Source organism: Danio rerio, chromosome 11, assembly GCF_049306965.1.
Source record: "Danio rerio strain Tuebingen ecotype United States chromosome 11, GRCz12tu, whole genome shotgun sequence".
NCBI classification, from domain to species: domain Eukaryota; kingdom Metazoa; phylum Chordata; class Actinopteri; order Cypriniformes; family Danionidae; genus Danio; species Danio rerio.
In genome coordinates this window covers 39,763,543-39,776,449 of record NC_133186.1, presented here as the reverse complement: position 1 = coordinate 39,776,449, position 12,907 = coordinate 39,763,543, and the positions used below count along the sequence as shown (strand labels likewise).

At 33.3% G+C, this 12,907-nt stretch overlaps 1 protein-coding gene across 11 annotated transcripts in view; it reads left to right on the top strand.

Moving 5' to 3' along the window:
• Positions 1 to 6,381: 6,381 nt before the first annotated feature.
• erc2 (ELKS/RAB6-interacting/CAST family member 2) overlaps positions 6,382 to 12,907 on the top strand; it is a 125,661-nt gene continuing 119,135 nt past the window's right edge. For all 11 annotated transcript variants that reach the window (XM_073917065.1, XM_073917061.1, XM_009306249.5 and 8 more), the window contains exon 1: positions 6,382 to 6,435. The gene's annotated coding sequence lies outside the window, so the exon portion shown is untranslated. The remainder of the gene's footprint in view (positions 6,436 to 12,907) is intronic.

Sequence of the window (12,907 nt, the reverse complement as noted above, 5' to 3'; positions counted from 1 at the left end):
TACTTGGTGTCTTTTATCTGTGTTTTTCATTGTATGATGTCAGGGAGAACATATATGAAACTTTCTTGTCTTAGGAAATAGAAACAGTTTGATTATATTGCATGTGAATCATGTTAAAGTCATAATAATAAGGATATAATATAATAAAGATATAATGTTCAGAATAATGCCAAAAGAGCCATTCTGTACTGTAAAATCAATGTGTCAATAGCAGTTGTGGAAAGAGTACTGAAAAATCATACTCAGGTAAAAGTACCATAACTTGCCTACAAATGTAGAGCAAGCAGAGTAAAAGTATCTGTTGTAAATATTACTCAAAGTATGAATAAAATAAAGCCCTTATAAAAGTACTCTAGAGTAGTGAGTATTACGCTGTTAAAAGCTGAGGCGTTTACATGTAATTTGTGGATGTGTGTAAACGTAACATTCTGTAGTGCATTTAGTTTTTGCCCAGCAGGCACACAGCGTCATAAGATGTTAATATTAGGTTTGATTTAGGTTGTGATGTCAGGTGACCAAAATTCAATGTTTGGCCAGCGTCTAAGGAATATGTTATTTTGATGTCTAACAACGACAACAAATGACATTGATGTTTGGTTGATTTTAGGTTGTTAAAAAGTATCCAAAATTTAACGTCGAGCCAACATCTTAAACCAACGTCATATTAACATCAAAAATACTGACATTTATTCATTAGATAAGGCAACCAAAATCCAACATCTGATAGACGTCATAATAGTAACGTCCACACAACATCAAGCTGTAAGATCATCAGACGCTGATATTTGGTTGATTTTAGGTTGGACGTTGAGTTCTGATATCATTCTGATGTTCATTTCTAAAATGCAACATCTATAACGTTAGGGTACAGCATCGATTTGACATCATGTTGTCACACATCTTGTGCCTGTTTAAAGCAATTTCGGTCATCATACAGTAAACATCCATCATCTTCTTATGCATCTAAACAGTCTGTTGGTAATTGCGTGTAAAGATTTTGGACATCTTCTTGGTCACTTTTAATTCTCCCAAACAGTTTGCTGCAAATATTTATAGCCCACGTCTTGTTGTAGTTCATTATGATGCGATTTGCCTTTTATTTGTGATCTGATTGGACAGGAATCACAGGACTGATTTTTCCAATCCCCATAGACAAGAAAAAATAAAGTAGTGACTGCAGGTTGAAGGAAAGTAGTGGGGTAAAAGTACAGATACAGCAGTAAAAATGTACTCAAGAGAAAGTAAAAGTACACATTTTGAAAACTACTTAGTAAATTACAATTCCTGAGAAAAACTACTCAGTTACTGTAATTTGAGTATTTGTAATTAGTTACTTTACACCACTGGCCAATAGTCATGCACTTTTACCTCATCTACATATAGGCCTACCTCATATGTCCACAAGATGCTGTTGGATTGCAGAGCCTGTGCAGACAAATCAGATGATTTCATAGGCTAACTGCTGTTTCCTGTTGGTTTTGTCTCTTCAAACACAAGAGCGTAAAAATAACAAACCCCATTTTGTTTCACTAACTAGCTTAACTTAAAACACAAAGTAGCGTAATTGGAAAACGTAACGCTTGAACATAAATCAATGCGGTAAGAACGACTTAAAGTTGCTGAATGTATATTTGGGAAGTGTAATTTAATCTTTTTAATGCTAAGATATATATACTGCATCCAGTCGCCAGAGGGCGACCGTGCACAGCAAGCCGTTCTGACTTTTATTCATTCTCAGGATATGTATTCTTGATATCAGCAAGTTCAGAAACTGAATTATATTGTTACAAGTGAAAATGTCAATTTCTGATATCAAGAACTTAATTTCACTAGTTTAAATGTAATTCTTGAATTATATTTCAATTGTACATTTATTATGTCTGATTTTTAAAAATGAATTTTTGCTATTAGGGAAGTAATTAATGATGTCTAAAATGACTAATTTCACTAGTAAAAATTACATTTATGATATTAGAAATTAACATTGTCTCTAGCGACAAACCAATTGTTGATATCAATAATGAACATCCTCACTAGTTGAAAAGTATTTCTTGATATCAACAATGTAATTCCTGCCATCAACAATTACATTTTTCATATCCACAAGTTATTGATATAAAAAATTGTATTTCAACAACATCAAAAAAAAAAAAAAAATCAATGATTGATATCAACAATTAAATTTGAATTTCAGTCATAGCCTATGGTGACATTTAACTAGTGAAAATTCAATTCTTGATATCAAAAATATAACTGTTAATGTCAAAAAATAAATTGTTGATATCAAAAATTTATTTTTCTTGATATCAACAGTTCAGTTTTTGATATCAGCAATTACCATTTTGATATCAAGAACTGAATTGTTGATATCAAGAATACATATCCTGAGAATGAATAAAAGTCTAAATGGCTTGCCATATACCATGAAGCTTTGGTTTTACTTGGATAATGGATGTGCACGTGATATACAGGTATGTGCACATTGGCATATAGCATCTGTAAATAATAAGATTTTTCTATTAATCCTTTAACACCATTTGTGTGTAGATTTAATACTTCTTTTTTCTTGTGCAGAAACAGAAGATCACATGCTTATTGTTCTGGTCTAATCATTTTTTTGTGAGACATACAAGCGATTCATAATAGATTTTTTTGTTTGTTTGTTTTTACATTCCGTTTATGGGCCGATATGTGACTGAAAAATGTGGTTTACGTAGCCTACATTGTCCAAGTTCACATAATGAAAATTCAGAGCTGCAATTTCTGCCATGACCTCTAGATGTCCGAAAAGGACCAGCGGTTTTACGGTGAGCTAAACTGATATGAAATTATGAAAGACATGTATTGTGGAATAACTTTACATTTTAAAATGGACTGCGGCTGCCTACAATTTGATTTAAATGCAAATAATTATAATCAGTCTTCCACTAAATCAATATTTTGTGTCCGATAATTAAATTCTTCCCCCAAAGGCCACAAACACTGACAGCAATTGATTTTGTACAGCAATCAGTGTCCCCAGTGAAGGAAATAATGGGGGAAATAATGGTTTTGCATGAAAACACTGGATTCATTGAACAGAAATGGAAAGATGGAGACATTTTCTTTGATTGCAATCTGCTGCACTGAGATTTTAAAACCAATATTTAGCATTTTTCTGTGCAAAACTCTACTTCATCGCAGTGGTATCTTTGCATAAAGATCAATAGAGCATTTGTTCCACACTGAGATGAAGAGATAAACTAAAACAAGTGTGAAGTGTGTCGCCTCGACCCGCCTTCTGTAGGAACTTGAGGCAGCTGATGTGTGTTTGTGTAACTGTGTGTGTGTGTTTACTTGTCCTCCCACTGTCACACCCGCTCATCGTCAGCACCGGCTAAAATCCCTCAGCACCCGGACGGCATGTAGCATATAAAAGCCTTGTGATAAGACATTACTCACTTCAGCATGGGACTAACAGAGCTTGTTGGTAAGATTGAGTCATGCTGGCTAATCAAGGCACTTGCTGTACTGTAAACTGCACGGGTCACATTAAAATGAACATTTTAGAAAAAGATGTAAAAACCAACAGGCTGTAAACACTTTTCATATCTGAATACTTTCCAAAAAAGTAATTATGAATATTAAATTAAATACTGTAATATACACTACCTGACAAAAGTCTTGTCGTTGATCCCAGTTGTAAGAGCAACAAATAATAACTTGACTTCTTGTTGATCATTTGCAAATGTGGCAGAAGGTAGATTTTTCCAATGAATCATCTGTTGAACTGCATCCCAGTCACAAATACTGCAGAAGACCTACTGGAACCTGCATGGACCAAAGATTCTCATAGAAATCAGTCAAGTTTGGTGAAGAAAAGTGATGGTTTGGGGTTACATTCAGTATGGGGCTTGTGTAAGAGACTTGCAGAGTGTATGACAACATCAACAGCCTGTGGTATCAAGACATTTGTGCTGCCCATTACAAACCACAGGAGAGGGCAAATTTTCAGCAGTTGCTCCAGGATTGGCCAGTCCAGTCACCAGACATGAACATTATTGAGGTTTCCTGGGGTAAGATGAAGGAGGAGTAATTCAAGATGAATCCAAAGAATCTTGAAGAACTATGGGAGTCCTGCCAGAACGCTTTCTTTGGCATTCTAGATGACTTTATTAATAAGTTATTTGAGTCATTGCAGAGATGTATGGATGCAGTCCTCCATGCTCATGGGAGTCAGACACAATATTAACTCTTTTTTCCACTGCACCATGACTTTATATTTTATTATTTCTGTTAAGTGACAAAACTTTAGTCTCAGCAAAGTCAGACCTTACTGTCGTAATTAAATAAATAAAAATCAAGGCATGATCATATTTTATTTTGGTAAAATAAGCATAATCTAGAGGCCTTTGCCTTTCATATAAGCCACTTCTGATACCAAATGATCAACTAGAAATCAAGTTATTATTTGCTGTTTCCAAATCTTGGATAGGCAACAAGACTTTTATAAGAGAATGTTTATTATACCCTGCTAAATATATATATATATATATATATATATATATATATATATATATATATATATATATATATATATATATATATATATATATATATATATATTAAACTATCATGGAATCTGTCATGATTATAATGGATTTATATTGGTTTTATTGGAAGATATAATGGTCCTTCGAGTCTCTAATGGTAATATTTTGTCAGTTCAATTGGTTGGAAGGTTAAAACTAATAAATACTAATGAAATAACCTCCAAAACACACTGGAAAACATTAAAATATACTGATTTTAATAAGTAATATTGTGTGTGTTTTTCAGCATGGATATCTGAACTGATCTTGCACACACACCCAAAAATGAGAATTATGTAATCATTTACTCACCTTTTACTTGTTTCAAACATTTATGAGCTTATTTTTCAGTTAAACACAAAAGAAGATATTCTGAAGATCGATGAAAACCTGTAACCATTGACTTCCGTGGTATTTGGTTTTCCTACAATGCAAGTCAGTGGTTTTGAGCTTTCTTCAAAATATCTTCTTTTGTGTTCAACTGAAGAAAAAAAACTTGGTTTGGAACCACTTGAGCATGAATAAATGGTGAGTACATTTTCATTTCTGGGTTAACTATCCCTTTGATGTTCAGGCAGGAATGCATTTTAGTCATAATCTTATAATAATGTACCCTTGTCTTTTTTTAATGGTGAAAGTGGAGAGCGGTTTAAAGACAGACCTCCATCCGTCTCTGTCCACCCTGAAGCATCATGTCTGGAGAAGGAGCTGGAGGAAAAAGTCTGACAGTCAGCCAATCACAAAGCACCAGAGGCATCAAAGCCAATTACAGCAGGGGTCACATGATCACACTTGGCTGCATATGATTGGCATGGCTGCAGACAGCGAAGAGCTCATCACTCAACTTCATGCAAACTTCTCAGAGATGACCTTCACAGAATATATAATGAGAACAGGAGGTTCTTACCAAATGAGCTTTTCATCATTTAATGGCTAAACAAGTTAATTAATTCAATATAATTCATTAAGCATATGTACTCTAAATCTACAAAAACCTGTTACCATGCCAGTGCTACCACTTGGCATTTGTACAACTACGAATATGGTGTATATTACATGAGTAAATTGATTATGTGTTTGTATGTAAAATGAATATTTATGTACTTTTGTACTTATGTATGTATATCTCAACAAAATGGAAGGTATTTTTTATTCATATGCAATGTTATATAATATTTTATCATATTATTTATGATACATATGATGACACATGCACAAACAGGCTATGTAATTATATATATATATATATATATATATATATATATATATATATATATATATATATATATATATATATATATATATATATATATATATATATATATATAACCAGAATACTTTAGATGGGCCTAAGTTATATACAAATACATACATACATACAAACATTGATTAAGTTAAAGTTATAATATAGATTAACCTTGATTAACTATTCTTTTAATTATGTCTTTACAGGCTACATGGACTTTAAATTGAGCTTATCAACTGAGACTACCTAGCCTATACATGACAACGCCTCAGGTGGGAGACGCGGCTAGTATTAGTCATAATATCGATAAACCTTGATTTAACTCTTCTTTTTAACTCTGTCTTTCAGGCCACATTGACTTAAAATTGAGCTTATCAACCGACACAACATACATATACATACATGACAACGCCTCATGTGGTCGACGCGGCTAGTTTGTCCCTCTTGTGCGCTGGCCCTTTAAATCTGAAGTGCATTTATGGTGTCGGGGGCGGAGCTAGTGTACGTGTGTCCAATCAGAGCGCGGGATGCTGATACTGGAGTGAATGCAGGACGTGGGACTCTGATGCTGATGCTGGGGGACCCGCACAGTGATGGAGCGGCGACGACGCTGAAAAGGTAACGAAACGTGATTTAACGACACCCATAGGCTTTCATTCACCCCACTAAGACAGGGTTTATAGTAAGGAATCGAAATGAGGCCCGATTCATCGATTCGAGCTAATTATATTATTTCTGAATGACGGAAAATGGGCTTAAATCCGCTGTAGTATGAACGAGATGAAGCGTCGCTCGATGCTGTTTCAGATGCATTTGCTTTAGGATTAACAGTCAGTTTTGCTTCAATGTTTTTGTTCGTTTTAGTGTTAATGTGTCTTCGTAAACGCTTGATATTGCTTTATGGATATTTATTTGTGCGGTCTAATTGTCTAAACGTGAACAATTCGATGTGAACGTTAGATTGACGTTTATTTAGCTGTATATTTATTTGGATACACCTATAATTTTGTGATGTGGATTTTGGTGCATTCCATTTTGAAATGCACGTAGCATTTGGTGGTTTTCTCAGCGATTTCTTCTCATTTAGGAAAAAACATGGGCATGTATGACCTGTCAGCCTCTAGGAGTGATTTTTTGGGGGATGATTGACAGTGGTAAAAGCCAATCAGAAAACAGCTGTTATGCGCACAGCCAGTGGCTTCTGGATGAGGGAGGGATTTCACATGCGGGTTCTGTCTGGTCTTTAAAATATCAAATAATTTATTGGTTTTCGGACATTGTCTCTGGGAAATAATAAAAAATTAAGGGACATTATTTTTCTCACAGTGTGACCTACAGGCATCTGTTAACAGTGGTTGTGTAGTTTGAACTGTCACTCTTTAAAATCCATTCAACTGATATTATCAGTAGGCCTATTACTAAGATTATCTGAGATGAGAACTATTCTTAAATAGAGATTTACAATGTATTATTTTAGATATAAAGATATTACCCTTAAGATATTATCTAACTCTAAGTATCAATAATTTGTCTCGTACAATGCATTCTGAATTATTATATGATTTCTAATGTACTTTTAAAGTATTACAGTGGCTATCAGTACATTCTGAGGAAAAATCTTGTCAGTTTATGTAGCTTGGTTAAATAATATAGTTATTTAATATAATATTAGAATATATAGCTTTCTGATATATGATCATAAGGTTCCAAAAAGCAGTCCCATAATACTGGAACCATAACGAGCTTCTGGTATCCTCAGATGCCAGATCTGTATCCTTTTTATTGTAAATTTAGCAGGATATTTATTCACGTAAAAATACTGGAAATTGTATATGAATTTTGCATGTTATATATAATAATATATATTTCTATGCACTGAAATATGCAGAAATCTTCAGATATTGCTATTAATTTCATAAAAACTTAAAGATAGAAGTCAAACACTGAAATATTTGTCCATTTTAAGCCGACTGACTGAATTTTTTAAGCATAGCTTGACATATAATCTGTGCTTGATTTATTTCATTGATTTGATATTATTAGTATTATTAACTGAGAAGAGAAATATACTAAAATAAAGGTTTACAGTGTTTCACTTTTTATTTTACAATAAACAAGGTATAACCAGAAGTGTCAATAATTTGCCTCATACAATGAACTCTGAATTATCGTATGATTTCTGTTTTACTTTTATAGTATTATGGTGGTTGTCAGCACATTTTGTGGTAAAATTTTGGCAGTTCATGTAGCTTATTTTTTATATTAATATACAACTTTCTGTTATATGATTATAAGGTACCAAAAAGCACTCCCCATAATACTGACAATATAGCGAGCTTCTGGTATCCTCAGCTGCCTTTTTATTGTAAAATGAGCAGGATATTTAATCACATATTTTAATGCTTGGAAATTGTATATGAATTTTGCATAGGAATTTGTGAATATGCTTTCTTATGCACTGATATATGCAGAAATCATCAGAAATTGCTATTGATTTCACAAAAACGTAAAGATAAAAGCCAATACATTGGATTATTTGTCAAATTGAAGCAGACTGAATGCTTTTTTAAAGCATAGTCATATAATTTGTGCTTGATTTATTTTATTGATTTATTTATTTTAGCACAGCAAATTTACCTAAATAAAACCTTATTGTAAGATAAGGATTTAATTTTATTTGTGTAAAGGGGTGATATTTGGTTATAGTTTTTTAATGTAAAATTTGTACATTTATAAAAGAATCTTTTTGTTTTATTTCATTTTATTTTTGTTTTATTTTAGATTATTTTATTTTTAATATTTTTTTAATTTGATTAAATTTTTATTTTTTACATTTTTATTTAATTTTATTTATTCCAATGAAGTATGCTGAAAAGTGGCATAAATTGATTTTAGATGATGGACTAGTGACTAAAATATTTCCCCAGGGTAATGATGAGGTCTGTAAAAATGTGAGTACTCATAGAAATGATTGACTTCAATTTTATAAATGTTTTGGATTTAAACTGTCTTGGCTAAACTGCATTCAATGCAACAGATGTATGGCTTGGCCAGATTCTCTCTGAGCATGTCGTGTTATTGAAGTCTGGGTAATTTGCCCTTTGTGCCTCTGTGAACACACTGTTGTCAGCGTCAGAGTGGGTGGCAGCGAGAGTCAGTGGCTCGTGATATTCATCCCGCCACCTTGATTAAGCCATTTATGCTGGAGAGCAGCTGCCTTCTATATATTACTGACCAAAAAAGCGCTTTCTGCCATTTAGTTCTCATTTAACTCTGCTGACATTTCCAGCTCAGTCTCTTTGAGTTACGTTCATGGAGACCTAAAAGCTTCATACGCTTGCTGCTGGCATAGATTAGATTTTATCTAAAGCGACTTACAAGTGTATCTATCATGTGTTCCCTGGACATCAAACCCATGACCTTGGTTTTAGAAATGAAGTTTCAGGAAGCCCAGTTTAATTAGTAGTGTTTCCTGAGGCAAAAATCTCTATCATACAGTAACTCATGCCAAGTTTTAAGCAACTTATGTTCATTGGTGATATGTGCCCAGGGCTACATTGTGGGACCTGTGAAATAGGTGCCTGGGCTACATCTGCTTGCTGTATTTGTTTTTACAAATCCCCTAAAGGCTGCTATGTACATTTCTGACAGTCTCAAAAAAGTTACTAGGCCATGTTTTCTTATGTGTGCCATTTCTCGTTAATCCACTAAAGGCTGCTGTGCACATTTCTGCCAGTCTCAAAAACATTACTGGCTAACGTTTGCTTATTGTACAGTATATGCCATTTACATTTCCTTCTCGTATCCATCCATGTGTCATTTACACATCGTTAGATCCATCTGTTATTTACTGACCTATGTACTCCATTCCCTAAACCCAACCGATAGTGTTTTCAAAAGCAAACTAGAAGAGATTTGAGGGGGTCTGACCCCTCTAATTAATGCTTGATCCCCCTGAAGGACAACAAAACCAGATTTACTAGGTGGATTTCCCTGATATGCATCTTAAATCATTTTAATAATTTAAATACTTACTTGCTCCCAAAGCCATTTATCGAAGTTGATATTTAAATTAAATTATTCAAAATCGCTGTTGATGGTAGACTCTTAATCAAAGTATTGTCTTAATTGCAATAAATTATTGTTGTCCATGTAAACGTAGTCATTGTAAGTGTTCGCAAATTTTTTTCCTGTAAAATAGGTGTTTGCATCAACATGTAGCCTAAAAGTAATACAATGTTGCTGCATAGATTGTATTTTTTTGTACACTTGCTTGCACATGGAAGTTAAACAGTTAAATAATAAATTAGTGCAGTCTTTCATGGTCATCCATTTATTGGCGTAGGAATGCAAAGTTGTCACCGCATGTTTGATATCAAAAAGGTGATTGAGAACCGCAGAAAAAGCCAAAATTGGTTACTGTAGGTCAGAATACACTTAATATCCCTTAAAACCACTGAAAACTTAAATAAAATTTGAGTAATAAATTAGATGTAATTGAATTAGATATATATATTTGGTTTACTGTTTACTGGGTAACTATTATGGCAGTCACCATTAAAAAGTAATGTCGGTCTGTGTCATTAAGTCAAGATTCATGCATCAGATTTTTTTTTAAGCTGAATGTTTTCAGCATCGAGCAAGTTTTGTTAAGTTTCACTGACTGAATTCTGCATCAAAACAATAAAGTTAACAATGTAAAACTATTTTACATAACTTGCGTTATTATGAAGCGGCATGTTTTGTCTGTAAAGTCAGAAATTGTTTTAACAAAAGAAATTAATAAATAAATTTGCTTTTCATTAATACATTTTTTTGTAGGTTTTGTAGGATAGGACAATATTTGTCTAAGATACAACTGGAATCTGATGTTTAAAGGGCACCTATGGTGAAAATCTTCTTTTGTAAACTGTTTGTGATATAAAAAGTGATATAAAGACAATAAGTCTCTTTATTGAAATTTGCGCGCGTACTTGCATGAACGACATTGTGTGTGACTCCTCTTTGTAACTCCACAAATACATCAAATAATCATTGGTAAAGTTCTTACTGTAGTATTTCTCACAGACATTACGTGAGATCAGCTTCTCTAATGTCGGTCACTGTGCTGTTTATCAGAAGTAGCTGAGGCAGAGATTGAGGCACACTCTAACAGGCACGTGGGAATGGTGGGAGGGGGGAACTACTATTAAAGGCACAGGCAATAAAAACAGCTACATTGTGTTCATTTACATTTAGTCATTTAGCAGACGTTTTTATCCAAAGCGACTTACAAATGAGGAAAAAGAAGCAATTTACACAACTATAAGAGCAACAATAAATAAGTGCCGTAAGGCAAGTTTCAGGTGTGTAAAGTGTAAGAAGCAAAGCATTAATAATGTAAGGAATTTTTTTTTTTGAGTACAGTTAGTGGTGGATCCAGAGAGGCAATTGCAGATTAGGAAGGAAAGTGGAGACTAAATAGTTGAGTTTTAGTCGTTTCTTGAAGCAAGTGTTTAAAGCAAAATATCGTAATATTCTGAAAGATATAATAAATAATCTGATGGGTGTTTTGAGGTGAAACTTTACAGACACATTCTAGAGACGAGAAAAATTAACTCTTGAAAAAGGGGTAAAATAGGTGCACTTTAAATAATCTAAATACTGAGAATATCATGTTTAAAGTTATTTAAATTAAGTTTTGTTTTTATTTACAGTGAGAAATTTCCAAAAGATCTTTATGGAACATGATCTTCACCTAATATTGTAATGATTTTTGGCATGAAAAAACAATCTTTTTGCCCTATACAATCTATTTTTTTGCTTTCGTCAAAAATGTACTAGTGCAACGAAAGAATTTGTGTAATTCATTGTATCTATTACAACATCAAGAGCTACAATAATTATATATTTCATCATAGCTGTACCCTGTAATGATTTCCTTTTTAAAAATTTACTATTTGCACACAGTATTGAACAGTTTGGTAACAGCTTATAGAGTGGAGAAACTATGATGTCGATTTGTATGCAAAAACCCGTGAAGCGAGTTAGCATTTTAGCAGTTCCAGTTCCCTCGTCCCAAAGTCAATGGGTTTTTTAAATGGGGTTTCAGTAAAATCCCTTAAATAAGGTCCATGGTTGACACAAACTCAAGATATTTTCATGTTTTATGTTACGACATAAAACACATCAGTTACATCACACTCTTGATTTTTTAAAATCAGTTATGCTTCTTTAAAAAGACGGTTGCTATCAAGTTGCTTAATGGGACTACGGGTGGTGTCAGAGACATTATACATCATCGAGCTGAACTGGTGTTGAGCGCAGCTCGCTAGCATTGGTATGTGGATTTGTCTGAGTATTTTCATGAATAGTATTTTATAGTTTGTAGTATTTTTCTAATTGGGAATTCATATTGAGTGTAGATCATTTCTTCACTTGTCAAGTGTCTTTAGACCGTCGAGACAGCTTAATTTGTTGATCATTTATTTTAATTAAACAAAATTATGAAGATAGCCTACTGCTTACCAGTTCAGCCTGCCTCTTTCCTGCTCTCCGTAATGCAAACATGTAAATAAATGTGTAAAAATACATACATATTAACTGTAATTTTAACATGATCAAGTGATTTTTGTCGGGTTTTTCTTCATCTAAACACATTTAACTGTCATAACCGCAATATTTACACTCCTCCATAAAATGTATAGGAGATGTGAATGTATAGGCTGCTTTTCGCTGTACTTCGTGACATAAAAAGAGTATTGAATGTTGTTCTGTGTCCAGGATGGAACTTGTAGGCATTTGATTTGATTGAAAATTTAAATTTGATAGACTTGTCCCTTGCTCCTCATTTCTGTCGTCTGTTAAGGTAAGCAGGCTGTGTGCACGCGAGCGATACACTTATTTAAATATGATATGTAGGCGCATTTATACATACAGTTTTAAAACTTTAACAAAAACTGTAAAGCAAAACAGATGTATTCCCCACGTAAAAATTATCCAAAAGGCACATAGGTCTATGTGTTTATTGCGTATTTATTTGTTTATAATATGTAGCGTGGATTATAATATCATTAACAGAGAGAGTAAAACTTTGACATGGACCATATTT